This window comes from Bombina bombina, chromosome 2 (assembly GCF_027579735.1).
Source record: "Bombina bombina isolate aBomBom1 chromosome 2, aBomBom1.pri, whole genome shotgun sequence".
In the NCBI taxonomy this organism is placed as follows: Eukaryota; Metazoa; Chordata; class Amphibia; order Anura; family Bombinatoridae; genus Bombina; species Bombina bombina.
Window position 1 is genome coordinate 343,825,399 of NC_069500.1, and position 16,490 is coordinate 343,841,888.

Below are 16,490 nucleotides of genomic sequence, written 5' to 3' on the forward strand. Positions count from 1 at the left end.
ATTTCTGCCCATTCAGCCAAAAGAGCTTTTATGAGGTCAGGCACTGATGTTGGACGAGAATGTCTGGCTCACAGTCGACGTTCTAATTCATCCCATAGCTGTTCAGCGGGGTTAAGGCACTGGTTTTCAAACCTGTCCTCAGGCCTCCCTAACAGGACAGATTTTTAGGATTACCTTGGGTGAGAGAGGTACAATAACTATGTTTACTAATCAGCTGATTCCCTGTTAGGGATGCCTGAGGACAGGTTTGAAAACCAATGGGTTAAGGTGAGGGTTCTGTGCAGGCCACAGGGACACAGTCATACTGGAACAGTAAAGGGCCTTCCCCAAACAGTTGCCACACAATTTGAGTTATCCAGTTGTCTAAACTGTCTTTGTATCTGCAGCATTAAAGGGACTGTAAACTTAAAAAATAATGTTTTATAACTCTGCACATAGTGCAGAATTATGTAACATCATCTTAGCGACAGCTTTAAAAATCAAAAGATTTGATAGATTTTAGCTCTCAAAGTTGCACTTACCTGGTCTCCACTCCAGGTTCTTCTGATCAGGTCTTCCTTTTCAAAAGCGGTTTGCGGGCGCTAAAAGTGCGCCTGATCGCTCTATTGAACTAAATGTAGCCCGCTACCAGTGGGAGTGAGCTACATTTAGTTAAATAACTATGTGCAGAATTATATAACATTATTTTGTGTTCACTGTCCCTTTTAGATGACCCTTCATTGGAACTAAGGGGCCCAGCCCAAGCCACGAAAACAGCCCCAGCTTGTAATCCCTCCTCCCCCACATTTTACAGTAGGCAGTATGCATTCTGGTAGATAGTGTTCTCTTGAGATCCACCATGCTCATATCCTTCCATCAGACTGCCAGATAGTGTAACAGGATTTATGACTCCAGAGAATACTTTTCCACTGCTCAGAGTCCAATGGCGTTGTGCTTTACACCACTCCAGCTGATGTCTGGCATTGTGCATGATGATATGAGGCTTGTGTACAGCTGCTTGGCCATTAAATCCATTTCATGAAGCTCCCGACACACAGTTCTTCTTCCAGAGACTGTAGTGAGTGATGCAACGCTGCAGTGAGTGATGATAGGCCATTTTTTATGTGACCTACACTTCTGCCCTGTGAGTTTGCTTGGTATACCACTTTGTGGCTGGGCCGTTGTTTCTCCTAGTCACTTCTGCTTCGCAGTTACAGTTGACAGAGTATATAAAATTGGACAGAAATTTAAAGAACTGACTTGTGGCAAAGATGGCATCCTATGACAGTGCCACGTCTAAAGTTATTCAGCTCTTCAGTATCTCCCATTGTATTGCTAATGTTTGTCTATGGCGATTTCTTGGCTATGTGCTGGGTTTTTAAGCACCTGCTAACACCTGAACTCAATAATAAGTAGGGGTGTCCACATTGAGGCCATATATTGTCTATTGTTCAGTAAGGCAGTTGGTGGATATCTGTCCATGAAACGGCATAATCCACAGCTATACATTTAAAAAAAATGGTTGCCCAAATGTTTTCTTTTCCAAGCATAGATTTATTGTATGTATATTATCTACTGTGCATGTGTGGAAAAACATGTAACAAACTTTATTTATAACAACTTTAATAAACATTTATAGCTCTTCAACTAAAAAAAAACTGAAAAAAAAGTTACTTGATCATATTTAGTTTTTAGCTTCTTGAAAAAATTGAAACAAATACACTTGGTTTTGTAGCTGTCTAATCTTTTAAAATGGACATAATAGTCATATGCTATATTACTTGGAAGTGATACAGCATAACATCTCTATGTAAAAAGGGAAGATATTTTACCTAAAAATGTTCTTCAGCTCACCAGAGTAAGTGCTCTGCGAACAGTTAGAACTGCTGTAAAGCTGTAAGTTAAAAAAAACAATAGCCAATCAGCATCAGCAGGGATGAGGTCTTGCATTGCTTTGCTGTGATCTCATGAGCTTTCACTTAAACCTCATGTGATTTCACAGTAAACTTCCTTAAAGTACCAGTAAATACAGTAGATTTGCATAATTAACGAATGCATGATAAAAAGACAATGCAACAGCACTTAGTGCCCGATCACATATGTGGGGACGGGCACAAAACCCAACGTTGCCAATTTTTTGTCTAATCGAGCGATCACATATAGGGCACAGCAGATAAGTAACGCACATATATTTTACAAGTCGGCCACAGTTTTTACTCCCATAAACTAATATACAACTGGCGTCGCCAGTCGGTATCACATGAAGCACAAGGACTTACGCGCAGAAAGGAGATATTTTACTCCATTTTCACCTCACCACACATAGGCAGGGGAAACAAGCCTTGTGCTTAGTAAAAAGTATCGTAACTCCCTGAAAGCTTTAACAAACACCCAACGCATGCACAATATCAACCCTTAAACCTCCATCCCCACACATCGCAATGTCTAATAAACGTATTAACCCCTAATCCGCCAACCCCCCGAAGCACAATGTCTAATAAACGTATTAACCCCTAAACTGCCAACCCCCCACAGCGCAAACTACTATATAAACGTATTAACCCCTAATCCGCCAACCCTCCGAAGCACAATGTCTACTAAACGTATTAACTCCTAAACTGCCATGTGCCCACGTCGCAAACTACCTAATCAACGTATTAACCCCTAATCCACCAACCCCCCACAGCGCAAACTACTATATAAACCTATTAACCCTAAACCGCCAAGCCCCCATAATGCAAACACCTAATTAACCTATTAAGACTCAAGTGCCAACCCCCCACAACCCTAAGTATCTAATTAACCTATTAACCCCTAATCCGACATCCCTCCACAACGTAAATTACCTAATAAAACTATTAACCCCTAAACCGCCAACCCCCCACAACGCAAACACCTAATTAACCTCTTAACCCCTTAACTGCCAATTCCCACAATGCAAAGTATTAACCTAATAACTAAGCCCCCTGACCTAACACCCCCTAACTTAACCCCAATTAAATACACTGAAATAAATTTAAAAGACACACTACCTTAAAAATAATTTAAAAAAAATTACAATAAAAAAATTACAAAAAATAAAAAAGCTGACATTACAAAGAAGTTATTTCTATTCTAATACCCCCGTTTGAAAATAAAAAACACCCCAAAATAAAAAAAAAACCTAATCTATCAATAAACTAGCAATAGCCTTGAAAAGTGGCCTTTTGTAGGGCATTGCCCTAAAGTTAAGAGCTCTTTTGCAAGAAAATAAGCCATATACCCCCTAACATTACAACCCCCCCAAAATAAAAAAAACTTAAAAACCCCAAATCTACCCATTGCCCCAAAAAGGGCATTTGTATGGACATTACCCTTAAAAGGGCATTTAGCTGTTTTGCAGCCCATAAAAAAAAATCTCTAATCTAAAAAAAACCATCCCAAAAATAAAAAAACCTAACACTAACCCCAAAATAGGTACTTACCCTTGCTGAATTACAGCGATCCATCTTCTTCCCGGTGACGAAAGGTCTTCATCCAGGCGACTCCTTCTTCATCCATTGCGGGTCCATCTTCTATCTTCATGGCGGAGCGGTCGGCGGAGGTCATCCGTGACACGGGAGTCCTCTTCATGCAATCGTCTGCCGCACACTGAAGATTGAATGCAAGGTACCCCTTTTATATAGGGGTACCCTTGCATTCCTATTGGCTACAAAATTCAAATCAGCCACTAAGATGAGAGCTGCTTACATCCTATTGACTGATCAATTTTTATTTATTTAAAATATATATTTGTTTTATTTCCGTAGTGTAGGCAACTCTCCCACCACCTTGATCCCCCTCAACAGCTTTATAATCCTCCCTGTCCCACTACACTAGTCTGCCAGTAACAAATTATTCTTATTTTTTATTGTATATTTCTTTAAAAAAAATACAATTATGTAGTATAGGGAATCCCTTCACCCTCTCCCTGCCAACATTATTTTTTTCTGCAGTGCAGGGTCCCCCCTCTAGCAGATATTTTTCCTTTTCATAGGGCCCTATCCTTCCCTCTGCCTTCAAAATAATTTTCTGTAGTGTATGGACCCCACCACTCCCTACTTCACTGAGCCTATCCACCGCCTCCTCTCCCTTCACTCCCACTTGGCATCAACAATGATTAGACAGTGTCACTCTGTGTAACGATTGGCAATCTGGCTTCATATGGTAAGGGAGCATGATCAGCATGCATGCATCAAAGTGTTGGATGTAGGTACTACATCAACACAGTATGCTTGGCAAAGTACTGGCAAAGTACTGTGTGAGATGGTACCTACATCCATATGGTGCAAGGGGTTAAAGTCTGCCCCAGAGCAACAATGCACTACTGGGACCTAGCTAAACACATCTGCTGAGCCAATTATAAGAGGCATATGGGCATAGCCACCAATAACCAGCTAGCTCCTAGTAGCTGACTATTACTTTCATCATTTATTGTTTTATTTAAAATAGTGCAGCCTTTACATAGTTATAAGGGACTTTGTTTTCTTTCCTATGGCATGGAGAGTCCACAACTTCATTCCAATTCCTAGTGGAATATTCAACTCCTGGCCAGCAGGAGGAGGCAAAGAGCACCCCAGCAGAGCTGTTAAGTGTCACTTCCCTTACCCATAACCCCTAGTCATTCTTTGCCTCTTTGATCGGGAGGAGGGCAAAGATGAGTGTCTGAGAAGAATTAATCCTTTAAATGGGTACTTTTCCCTGCAAGCAAGGATTGGGGTCAAGCTGTGTCCATGTCAATCTCTTTAGTAAGAGTAATGGTGGCTTTTAGCAGTTAGAAGGCGGTGAGGTGGTCTTTGCTTTACTTCTAACACCATTGCTACCTCTTTGTAGAAAACCAGAGTTGGTTACTCTGTTTTTTTCTTTGTCTACAGGCCCCTGATTGAGAATGCAGTGTTCTGTCACACCTTAGTAGCTGTCTTTCTGCCTTGCAGCTGGATCCTCAGGTAAGTGCTTTTGTCTTCTAGGCACTGAAGGCTTGCACTTTAAGAAGTTAATTCCTCCACTGGATCTCATTGGAATCCAAGACCTCATGGAGGTCCAGTCAGCCTTAAACTAAGGGGAAGCAAATCAAGAAACCTTCCACTGATTCTAAATAAGCATGAAGGGATTGCCCCCGGTCATGTTCTGGATCAGGTAGGGGGTAGACTTTCCCTTTTTCGTCAGGCCTGGATACAAGATGTTCCAGACCCTTGGGCTGTTGACAATAGTATCCCAGGGTTACAAAATAGGTTTAAAACTTGTCCTCCCAGGGGCAGATTCATCCTCTCACGATTATCTGCAGACCAGGTAAAGAGAAAAGCCTTCTTAAACTGTGTAAAGGACCTATCTTCCCTGGGAGTGATTGTTCCAGTTTCTGTAAGGGAATGGGGTCTAGGATTCTATTCAAATCTTTTTGTGGTTCCCAAAAAGGAGGGAACTTTAGACCTAAAGTGTCTCAACAAATGCCTCAGGGTTCCGTCCTTCAAAATGGAAACCATTTGTTCCATTCTTCCCTTGGTCCATGAGGGTCAGTTCATGACGACCATAGACCTGAAGGACGCGTATCTTCATGTTCCCATTCACAGGGATCATCATCAGTTTATGAGGTTTGCCTTTCTGGATAAGCATTTCCAGTTTGTTGCACTTCTGTTTGGCCTTGCCACGGCTCCCAGAATATTCACAAAGGTTCTGGGGGCTCTTTTGGCAGTGGTCAGATCTCAGGGAATTGCGGTGGCGCCTTACCTAGAAGACATCTTGGTCAGGCGTCATCTTTTCAACTAGCAAAATCGCATAAAGAGATGTTGTATTTTCTAAGTTCCCACGGCTGGAAAGTGAATCTGGAAAAGAGTTTGCTTGTTCCAGCTACAAGGGTGTGTTTCTTAGGAACAATCATAGATTCCGTGTCCATGAAGATTTTCCCGACAGATATCAGAAAATCCAAACTTCTTGCTTTGTGCCTTTCTCTCCAGTCTGCTGTTCGGCCATCAGTGGCTCAGTGCATGGAGGTGATTGGTATGATGGTGGCTTCCATGGAGATTCCTTTTGCTCGCTTCCATCTGAGATCTCTGCAACTATGCATGCTAAGTCAATGGAACGGAGTCCATTCAGATCTATCGCAGAGGATCGATCTGGATCCCCTAACAAGAGACTCTCTCTCGTGGTGAATTTCACAGGACCATTTGTCTCGGGGGAATTGCTTCCTGAGACCTTTCTGGGTTATTGTAACCACAGATGCCAGCCTGTTAGGCTGGGGAGCAGTTTGGGGCTCACTAAAAGCTTAGGGCCTGTGGACTCGGGAGGAGTCTTCTCTTCCCATAAACATCTTAGAGTTGAGAGCAATCTTTAATGCCTTGACAGCTTGGCCTTAATTATCTTTAGTCCAGTTTATCAGATTCAAATCTGATGACATCACCTTGTGGCTTACACCAACCATCAGGGGGGAACTCGGAGTTCCTTAGCAATGAAGGAGGTGACTCGCATTCTGCAGTGGGCGGAAGCTCACAATTGTCTCCTATCTGTCTTCCACATTCCAGGGTTGGACAACTGGGAGGCGGATTTTCTGAGCAGACAGAGCTTTCATCCCGGGGAGTAGGTTCTTCATCCGGAGGTAGTTCTCACAGATAACCCTCAGGTTGGGGGTTCCGGAGTTGGATATGATGGCGTCTCATCAAAACGCCAAGCTTCCAAAATACGGTTCAAGGTCAAGAGATCCTCAGGCCATTCTGATTTACGCTTTGGTGGTTCCTTAGAACTTCAATCTGGCATACCTATTTCCTCCATTTGCTCTCCTTCCATGAGTCATTGCTCGTATCAAACAGGAGAAAGCATCTGTGATTTCAATAGCTCCTGCATGGCCTCGCAGGATCTGGTTCACAGATCTAGTGAAGATGTCATCTCTTCCACCTTGGAGGTTACCTCTGAGGAAGGACCTTCTACTTTAGGGTCCCTTCCTACATCCAAATCTAGATTCTGTGAAGCTGACTGCTTGGAGATTTTGGCTAAGCGTGGCTTCTCTGAGACGGTCATTGATACCATGCTCCAGGCTCATAAACTTGTTACTTGTATGATTTATCATAAAGTATGGCACAAATACCTTTATTGGTGTGAATCTAAGGCTTTCTCTTGGAGCAGGGTAAGGATACCCAGAATTTTGTCTTTTTTTCAGGAGGGCCTGGAGAAGGGTTTGTCAGTCAGTACTCTGAAGGGTCAGATTTCTGCACTGTCTATTCTTTTGCATAAACATCTGGCAGATTTGGCAGATGTCCAATCTTTTGTTCAGGCTCTGGTCAGAATCAGGCCTGTGTTTAAACCTGTTGCTACTCCTTGGAGCCTTAACCTTGTTCTTTTTTGCAACAGGCTCTGTTTGAGCCGATGCATTCTGTTGATATTAAATTGTTATCTTGGAAGGTTTTGTTTCTTCTTGCTATTTCTTCTGCTCGCAGGGTTTCTGAGCTTTCGGCTCTGCAGTGTGATTCCCCTTATCTTATTTTTCATGTGGATAAGGTGGTTCTTTGTACTAAGCTGGGATGTCTTCCTAAGGTTGTGTTGATTCGCAATATTAATCAGGAAATTGTTGTTCCTTCTTTTTGTCCCAATCCTTCTTCCCATAAGGAACGTCTTTTGCATAACCTGGATGTTGTGCATGCTCTAAAATTTTACCTTCCAGCAACTAAAGATTCAGCAATCATCTGCCCTGTTCTTTGTTTTCTCTGGTAAGCGTAAGGGTCAGAAGGCCACTTCTACTACCCTTTCTCTCTGGTTGAGAAGTGTTATCCGGTTAGCTTATGGGACAGCTGTACAGCAACCTCCTGAGAGAATTACGACTTATTCCACTAGGGCTGTCTCCTCTTCCTGGGCTTTCAAAAATGAAGCTTCTGTGGAGCAAATTTGCAAGGCGGCAACATGGTCCACTTTGCATACCTTTTCCAAATTCTACAGATTTGATACTTTTGCCTCGGCTGAGGCCTCCTTTGAGAGAAAAGTTCTTCAAGTGGTGGTGCCTTCTGTTTAGTCTGCCTGTCTTGTTCTCCTTTTTCATTCTGTGTCCTCTAGCTTGGGTATTGGTTAAAACTAGTAATTGGAATGAAGTTGTGGACTCTCCATGCCATAGGAAAGAAATCAAAATTGATGCTTACCTGATAAATGTATTTATTTCCGGGCAGGGAGAGTCCACGACCCCGCACTTTTTTAAATTTAAAAAGGCAGTTTTTTGTGTTAACCTCAGGCACCTCTATACCCTTGTGTTATCTTCTTTTTCTGTTTCCCTTTGGCCGAATGACTGGGGGTTATGGGTAAGGGAAGTGACAATAAACAGCTCTGCTGGGGTGCTCTTTGCCTCTTCCTGCTGGCCAGGAGTTGAATATCCCACTAGTAATTGGAATGAAGCCGTGGACTCTCCATGCCCGGAAAGAAAGAAATTTATCAGGTAAGCATAAATTTTGTTTTTTAGGGCTCTTTTACGTTTGACATCAGTAATTCATGGCACATGAAATAAACTATGACTGCAAGTGCGTGCTTAGAGGCGTATATTAACAGACAGTCTGGTTAGAACATTGAAAGACAAATGCTATGTGAAATGCAAACATAATAAGTAGATTTACATTATTAGTGGCAAACTGTAAAGCAGAAAATGCTAACATGATTGGTTTACAAGGTTGATTATTAATTATGGACCAAAGCTTTGAACAAAGTACAAAATGTGTAGACTGGGTGGGCCAATGTATTCCTATGCACCGTTTGCTCTATATGTGGTTTGCATTATAGTTTATCCAGTAAATTATTTTATTTTTTTTAAACAGGTACGTTTAAAATTGTTAGGTCTTTTAATTTGATCAACAGACAGAAGCTCTGTGTATTTTTGCTGTAACCCCACAAAAACCAGAGCTGCCCTTTATTAGAAGAATGAGTGACAGCATCCCAAAGTCTGTATTAAAGGGACACTGCGCTCATTTTTGTTTGTTTCTTCTAAAACAGAGCATTTTATTTGCATTGTGTTTATAAACAGATGCTCCTGAGCTATATAAACCTACTTTTTCTTCTTAGGCTTTCCTTGCCCACGTCCTAATGCATTATTGAGTATAGATATCCTACTAGTTTTAATTTAAAGCAACATGTAAGTCAAAATTAAACTTTCAAGATTAAGATGTATGCAATTTAGAGAGATTTTTTTTAAATTTACTTTTGTTACCAATTTTAAGTGAAGGTCAATTTTGACGGAATTAGTGCCCGGTTTTTTTTTTTGTTTTTTTGTTTTTATTGAGGTTATATAGTTTGCAACATACAGAATCACTTGTAAACAATGGAAGCATTATAATGGTACATACATTTTTAGTGAATAATCAGATGGAAATAATACTGCTAAAATGACTAGGCATAAAAACCTGGTAAAAAAAAATTTGAAATATCAAACAATCTGTGCTTGTAGAATATATGGGTAAGACTATAATTCCACTCATCTGTGAAAAGAGAGATCAAACAAACAAGGACTAGTAAGTGGGAGTGGTAGCTTGACCTAAATTGAACTCATATGCCCATAATAGTTGGGTGTATTATATAACAGAACCTCAGTTTTATATTATAGAAAGTATAAAGATGGTCCCCCCTTTGCAGTGTAAAATGTAAAATAGCTGATCCGATTGAAGTAGGCTGAGGCAAAAAGGGGGGTTGGCGGTATATGTTTTTATTTTAGGGGGAGGTAAAAGGAAGTTCAGCGGGCAATGGCCGCTCTAAATTGAAGTGGGTGGGGGGGGGCTTTCTAATCAGTAGCAGGGTGACAATTGAGAGTTAACAGTTGAGAATTAAAATATTAATATTAATAGTAGGCTCACGAGGAGATGAAGAAAGTTGCATTTAAGTTGTATAAAATAATAGTAGGCAAGGTGACAGGATAGGCTTATTGCAAAATACAAACAATAAGGGTAAAATGGGTCGCACTTGGGTCTCTTTTTTTTTCCTTTTTTTTTTTTTTTTTAATTTGTCAGATCAGAAAGCAGGGCATCATGCCATACTTACTAAGGAGAAGTAGTTAGTGCAGGTGTCCAAATTGACTGCTGTATCTCTGTTAATTAAACAATAAAAAAAGGTCCTGTATTGTAGTAGGATAGGATCTTATGATAGAAATGTGTGGCATTAGGACAAGATACATTGACATGGACTGCTATGAATAAAAAGCGTAATGGCTGTTAAGGGGGTATATTCCAAAAACACCTAGATGTGCCTGAATGTTAATCTGTTATGCTTCCTTGCTCAAGTAGAAAAACAAATTAATAAATTGAGCCTAGAATTTGATTCCTCAATAACATATGCATGCATGAACATGTGACAGTAAACAACTAAAAAAACACTTTGCCGTCATATAGTAAACCTAGAGGAAAAAAAAAAAAATATATAAATATTTTAACATAACAGAAGGGCTATGCAGGCAATAGTGGACTAAAGCGCCATGTGTAGAGCTGATAACGGGCTTTAACGGGTTGGAGAAATTTATCAAAGCAATCAGCTCTCACTAAAATGTCCTGAGAGAAAATACCCATAGCTTGGTTCAGGCAGGGAGTCCGAGTTTTGCCCACATGGAGTCCTGTCCTGGAGGAAGTAAGAAGGGTTGTTAACCTATTCCAGTATCCACAAAAGTCACGATAGTGTCTCTGGGCTTAGGAGCTTTCAACAAGGCGCCAAGTTGTCGTCTAAGCAGTCTCATTACTTTTTTCTGAGTACGTGTTGGTCGACTTTGGGCAGTTTGCATGTTTGGAGTGCTGAGTAGGGGACGTCTCTGGAGCACCTCACCTCTATAGGACTCGATCTTCTTAGTGCTGTATCTTTTAGCTCTTGAAGTACCGGGGATCAATCTGAGACGGTATGCTCTTTTGTCCAGATATCTAATCAGGGGTACAGAAACTCTGCACGAGCCCGGGAGGCCGGCCGCATCACTCCCGGCGTCGGCAGAAGGCTTAATCGAGATGTGCTGGACTGCTATGAGGGGATGATGTTGCATCTCATACACAACTGCTGAACATAGAGGGATACTGAAGGCATCCTGCTGCCCCTCAATGAAGAGCTCATTCCGCTGCGATGTACTGACGTGGGAGGAGAAGGGGGTATGCATATTATCAGTGGCAGGCAAGATGCCATCCAAAAGGGAAGGTTCAGATCTGCATGCTCTGCAGAGAGATGATAAGTCTGCAAACTGGAGGTCCATTTTGATCGCTAGTTCCTGTAGAAGGGAACGCATCATTATATTCAAGTCCCTCATAGCAGAACAGCGATCTAAGTGTGATATGCTCCGTAAATGGGCTGACTTAGCTTAAGAACCCTCTCCGTTTGGTCTCTCCGTGAGCCGTTACTTCTCAATTGTCAGGCACTGAGTGGAAGGGGGGGTTCAGAGGCCCATGACAGTAAAGTGGTCCTCAATTCAAAGATTAATCCAGATTTAGTAAGAAGAGAGAGGAGTTATAGCTTCTTAGCGTCTCAGGTCAAGAGGAATACTAGGTAGAGTTTCAGAGATATAGGCGCCATTCCCCGCCATTAGGCCCCTTCATGCTGGAGTACTATACCACTGTTCAGAAAGAGTGTCCATAAGCATCTTCTTTATGAATGTGGATGTAGGCTCTTGTGTGCGAGTTATAGAGGAGTATAATCACTCCGAGTAGGGAAAATTCTCACTATTATAAAATATATTAAAGTTGGAGCCTCAGGAAGACATGTCCGATCTCTTTGGTGGTTAGCTCCGCCCCCCTAGTGCCCGGTTTTTAATAATCCTATTAAATACAAGGGCACTTTAATTCATCAAAATTGACATTTCAAGCGTTTGCTTCAAAAACTTACCTTTTAATCCTGAGAGCCGCTGCAGCGCTTCCTAAGCCCGTTGCGAGTCCTCTTCGCAGGTCCAAAATGACGAACCCGTCTTCATCCAATCACGGCGTTCCCTCAGTCCATGATCCACCCGGGGGGAACGCCGTGATTGGAGGAAGCCGGATTTGTCATTTCTGACGTAAGCAGAACGGCCGGGGCATTGATGGAGCAGCGGCCGGGGGCATTGATGGAGCAGCTTTCAGTATTAAAAGGTACATTTTTGAAGAAAATGCTTGAAATGTCAATTTTGATTAAATAAAAAATCAAACTACAAAATATGAAGCAAACATTTGTATTGTTTTAATTGCATTAAAACATTATAATAAAATTGTTCTGCAAAAAAATGTATTTTATGAAAACTGTAAAATTTGTATTGAAATTGTGCAGGAAAAGAAAATATTTAAAGGGCCATGATACACAAATGTTGAAATACTTGAAAGTGATGCAGCATAGCTGTTAAAAGCTGACTAGAAAATATCACCTGAACATCTCTATGTAAAAAAGAAAGATATTTTACCTCAAAATGTCCTAAGTATTCACACCCCTTTCTAAAGGACTTTAAGCAGCAAACCAGTATGCCTGGCCCGGGACATGCAAGGGAGTGAGCCTCATGCACACTCATATTATTTCCCTATTCAGTTTAAGGAAGTTTACTATTAAATCTCATGAGAGTTTAGTGAAATCTCATGAGATCACAGTAAAAGAGTTCATGACCTCAGCACTGCTGATGCTAATTGGCTGCTGTTCATTTCTTCTTCTTTCTTTTTTTACCTGCAGCTGAGCAACAGCTGAAGTATATTTTTTTACACAGAACTTACTCTGCTGAGCTGAGGAGATTGTGAGGTAAAATATCTTCCGTTTTTACATAGAGATGCTCAGGTGATATTTTCCTGTCAGCTTTTTACAGTTATACTGCATCAGTTTCAAGTGATTTAGCATATGAGTATTATGTCCCTTTAAGGTGCACAGTAGAATTCATAAAAACTACCCTGTATGTATGTGCAGAAAATGCTGTGACATTTTGTATTTATAATTTTAAATACAAAATAATATTATATGTATTATTTTCTTTACTGTAAAATGAGTTTCCCTTCTACTGCTAGTGGGCTGAACAGGTGTCCCATGATTATAGCTGAAATATCTTCTCCAGGTCAATAAACATTTTCCCTCTGCAGATCTCGCTGTATTTTCTTGCAAACTAAAAGGTGGTGAGATTGTCAAAATACGCAGAACAATTATTGCCCTAACGAAAAAACTGCAAATAAAAATAGATGCAATTGTAAGATAATATACACACTAAGGGCCAGATTCTGAATGTAGCGATAACAGTTACACGCAAGTGATAAGGGGTTTATCGCAGGTGTTTGCGCTCGTCGGGTTTACCGCTGGTATTACAAGTTGAAAGTAAAGATTTATACTAGAATGATTACTGCATCCTCAGAGCTCTGGTTAATTGTTTCGCGAAACAAAAAATGTTGCACAAAAGACATAAAAAATGCATTACAAAGTACAGTTACACATAATAACACCATCTAATAATAAATTATTCCTAAAAAATATTGCCCATAAAAGTTATAAGGGCTCAAAGATATGAGGTCTCAGGTGTGAAAAATAAAGGCCCATATGTTTATATGTGTACATATGTATCAATATGTGTATACATGTATTTACAGACATATATTCTCATATAAATACACATGCACAGATATATAGACATATATATATATATATATAAGTGCATTGCAGCCCTTTGCAGTTATGTAGATGAAAACATGTAAAAACATATGCAATATTCATATTTGATAAAGTGTTATATTGTGTTTGTACTGTAAATATTTCACATTCCAGTGTTCTGCACATAGCAGAATATGTTCTAAGTATTTATAAATAGAAATTCATATATATATATATATATATATATATATATGTGTGTGTGTATATATCTATGCATATAAATAATTTTATATATATATATATATATATATATATATAGCTATATATATATATATACAGTATATATTGTACAAAAATATTATAAGATATATGTAGAAATGTTTATTTATGAATAAAAAGAACATATTCCATGCAAAGAACATTGGAATGTGAAATATTCATATCTTCATGTCGGTTAGCGCACTTGAGAATATGTGATCGGGTTTGTGCGAGTTAGGTGTAACTTTTTTCCCACTTTTTTTGCTCAATTGACTTCTATAGGGTCATACGTCAACGCACACACAATATTGTAAGTTCGCCTTTTTGCTCTTTTCGGGTAAGCACATGCTCGAAAACAGTTTACTTTCAACTTATATTACTAATGCAACGAATGCAAAAAACTTACTTCAAGCGGGTGCGTTAAATAGTGCTTCACTGGCCCTAAATAAGTAAAAAGTAATTTGATTAGTATTGGCTGCTGGATTTAATTTTTTAAGTTTACCTGCTCCCGGCCAGCAAAATTTCTCTTTTCAGCAAGCTTCATTACTTTCTATGGGAGACATCTTGCCACTATCAGGGACAGCCCAGCCCCCCTTTTTTAATATAGAATTCCCTTGGGGAAGCCCCTGTGAGTGTCAGTATGGAAAACCACGTCTGACCCAGCACATTTTTTACAATAGGGCCCATAGCTATATGCAACAGTGCAGTAGTGCCGACCATGTTCAAAACTAAAGTTTTAGAATTCAAACTGAGTGTGCAGATTTACCTCGTTTTCTTAGTTGCCTTTGTTGAAACTTAGCTTGTTCCATGACAAAATACTTAGATAGGCTCAGGAGTGTGCATGTGTGTTGAGCACTATATAAAATTGTTACAAAAACTCTTGCCAAACACTGCTGATAATGCGTGAACAGTCATAAATAAAATTTTGGAAAGGAGCTAAGGTTGACCATAGGATACCAAGAAAATGGAGTAAATTTATAATAAAGTAGGAAATAGGAAAGTTTTTCTTTTTATTGCAGCTCCTTTTGAATCATTAAACTCTAATTTTGATTTCCATGTCCTCCTACGGTGGCTAACCTTATTTTAAGGTAACACTTTGCATTATATTATTATTCTTATAACACTCTTTTTTATATATGTTATTACAAGATTTCATTCCATTTGATTTGCATATTGGAATATGGTTTTGAATAAGCAAGTGATTATTTTAGTCCAGAGCAGTTTGAATCGTATTTGGTGTCACAATCTCAGTTTTTACCATGTAAATGATCTTGCTACAACTGAATAACAAAACATTTACACAAGTTTCATACTGTAATTGCCACTTCCTGGCTTGCCATGTGCAAGGCTGTGGTTCCCGCTGGTGCTTTTCATTTAACATAAATATCTAGCTTTATGAAAAAGCAGGGTAGATACCAATCTTGCCAATTGGACAGATTAACATGGTCCAATAAGCCATTCCAAATTCCAAAGCCATCGCAATCAGTACATTGAGCCCCTTTGTTAGCTTTAATTGAATATATTTAGAGAGTTAAATCAGCAGATAATTAACATTGGACTTTATTCCAACATCTGTTTCCGTTAAACCCCCCCACAAAAAATCAGGATTTTTAGCACAAAATATTATTTATTTAGATGCAGCCACTTGGAAACTGCTTTTTTCGCAATATTGGACAGCACTGAAAGGCTAATCAGACATCCAGAGCCATCTAGCACTGCTAGATGCTCATGCACGCTAAAAATGGGAGAAAATCTTCAAAGATGAATATTGTCACGGATACCGGGTGGCAAGGGTTAAACTCCTACCCCCCTACAACCTCACCCCTGTTGTTTCTCAGTGGTTTTGGGCTCCTCATAGCAACCACAATCTCTGGAAGCTTTTGTTTGCTTGTTTTGTGTTCTAAACTGTTTAAGAGAAGAGCTGATGTATGACCGGGAAAACCCTCCTTGGCTGGCCGGACTCCTGGAACTCCCGGTCGGCCGCCTCACAACGGACACCCACCTATCCCCTCTCAGGCTGGCCGGGCTCCTGGAACTCCCGGTCGGCCACAGAACAGCAAGACACCCGCTAACTTTACCCCTGGTCGCTCCAGCAGCCCTTTGCCCCAGAGCTCCGCTCTTTTGGGGATTGGTAGCCCCTAGGGAGGACATGAGCTGGGGCAATTATTGGAGGGGAGTTCTTTTGGGAACCGGGGGTTTTGGACACCCCTACCCCCATAATTTCAACGGACACCTTGAAAGTCCCGCCGCTTCACTGGGATCACCCCGAAACCGTCACCCCTGGGTACCTGGATTCTGTGGCTGCTATGGAGGTGCCGGTCTGTCTGGAGGGGGGAATGGCGGGAAAATTGTGGGATTGTCCAGTGTCTTTTTAAGATCAGCTTTGTGTATAAAAGAAGTGTATGTTTTACAATAAAATCAGTTCCTGTTTCAATTGAATACTAGTATGTCTAGTTATTTGGGTGGACTCCTGCTAAAATCACTTTCCTGGGCTACATAGCAGCCTGTTCCAGGCAGAGGAAAGACCCTCTGGCAGAGCTACCTAGTTTGGGTAGCCGGAGTCTGCCACAGGGTGGGACCCTGAGTATTGGTGCTGTCGGGCATCAGGGGTGGATACGGGCTGTGGTCACTTGCCAGCTACATCGCTGCAGTCTGCAGGGAGGAAGCAGGACCCGTTTGGCGGAGCTACCCAGTCGGGGTAGCCGGGGTATCCGTCACATTGGCTGGCAGCA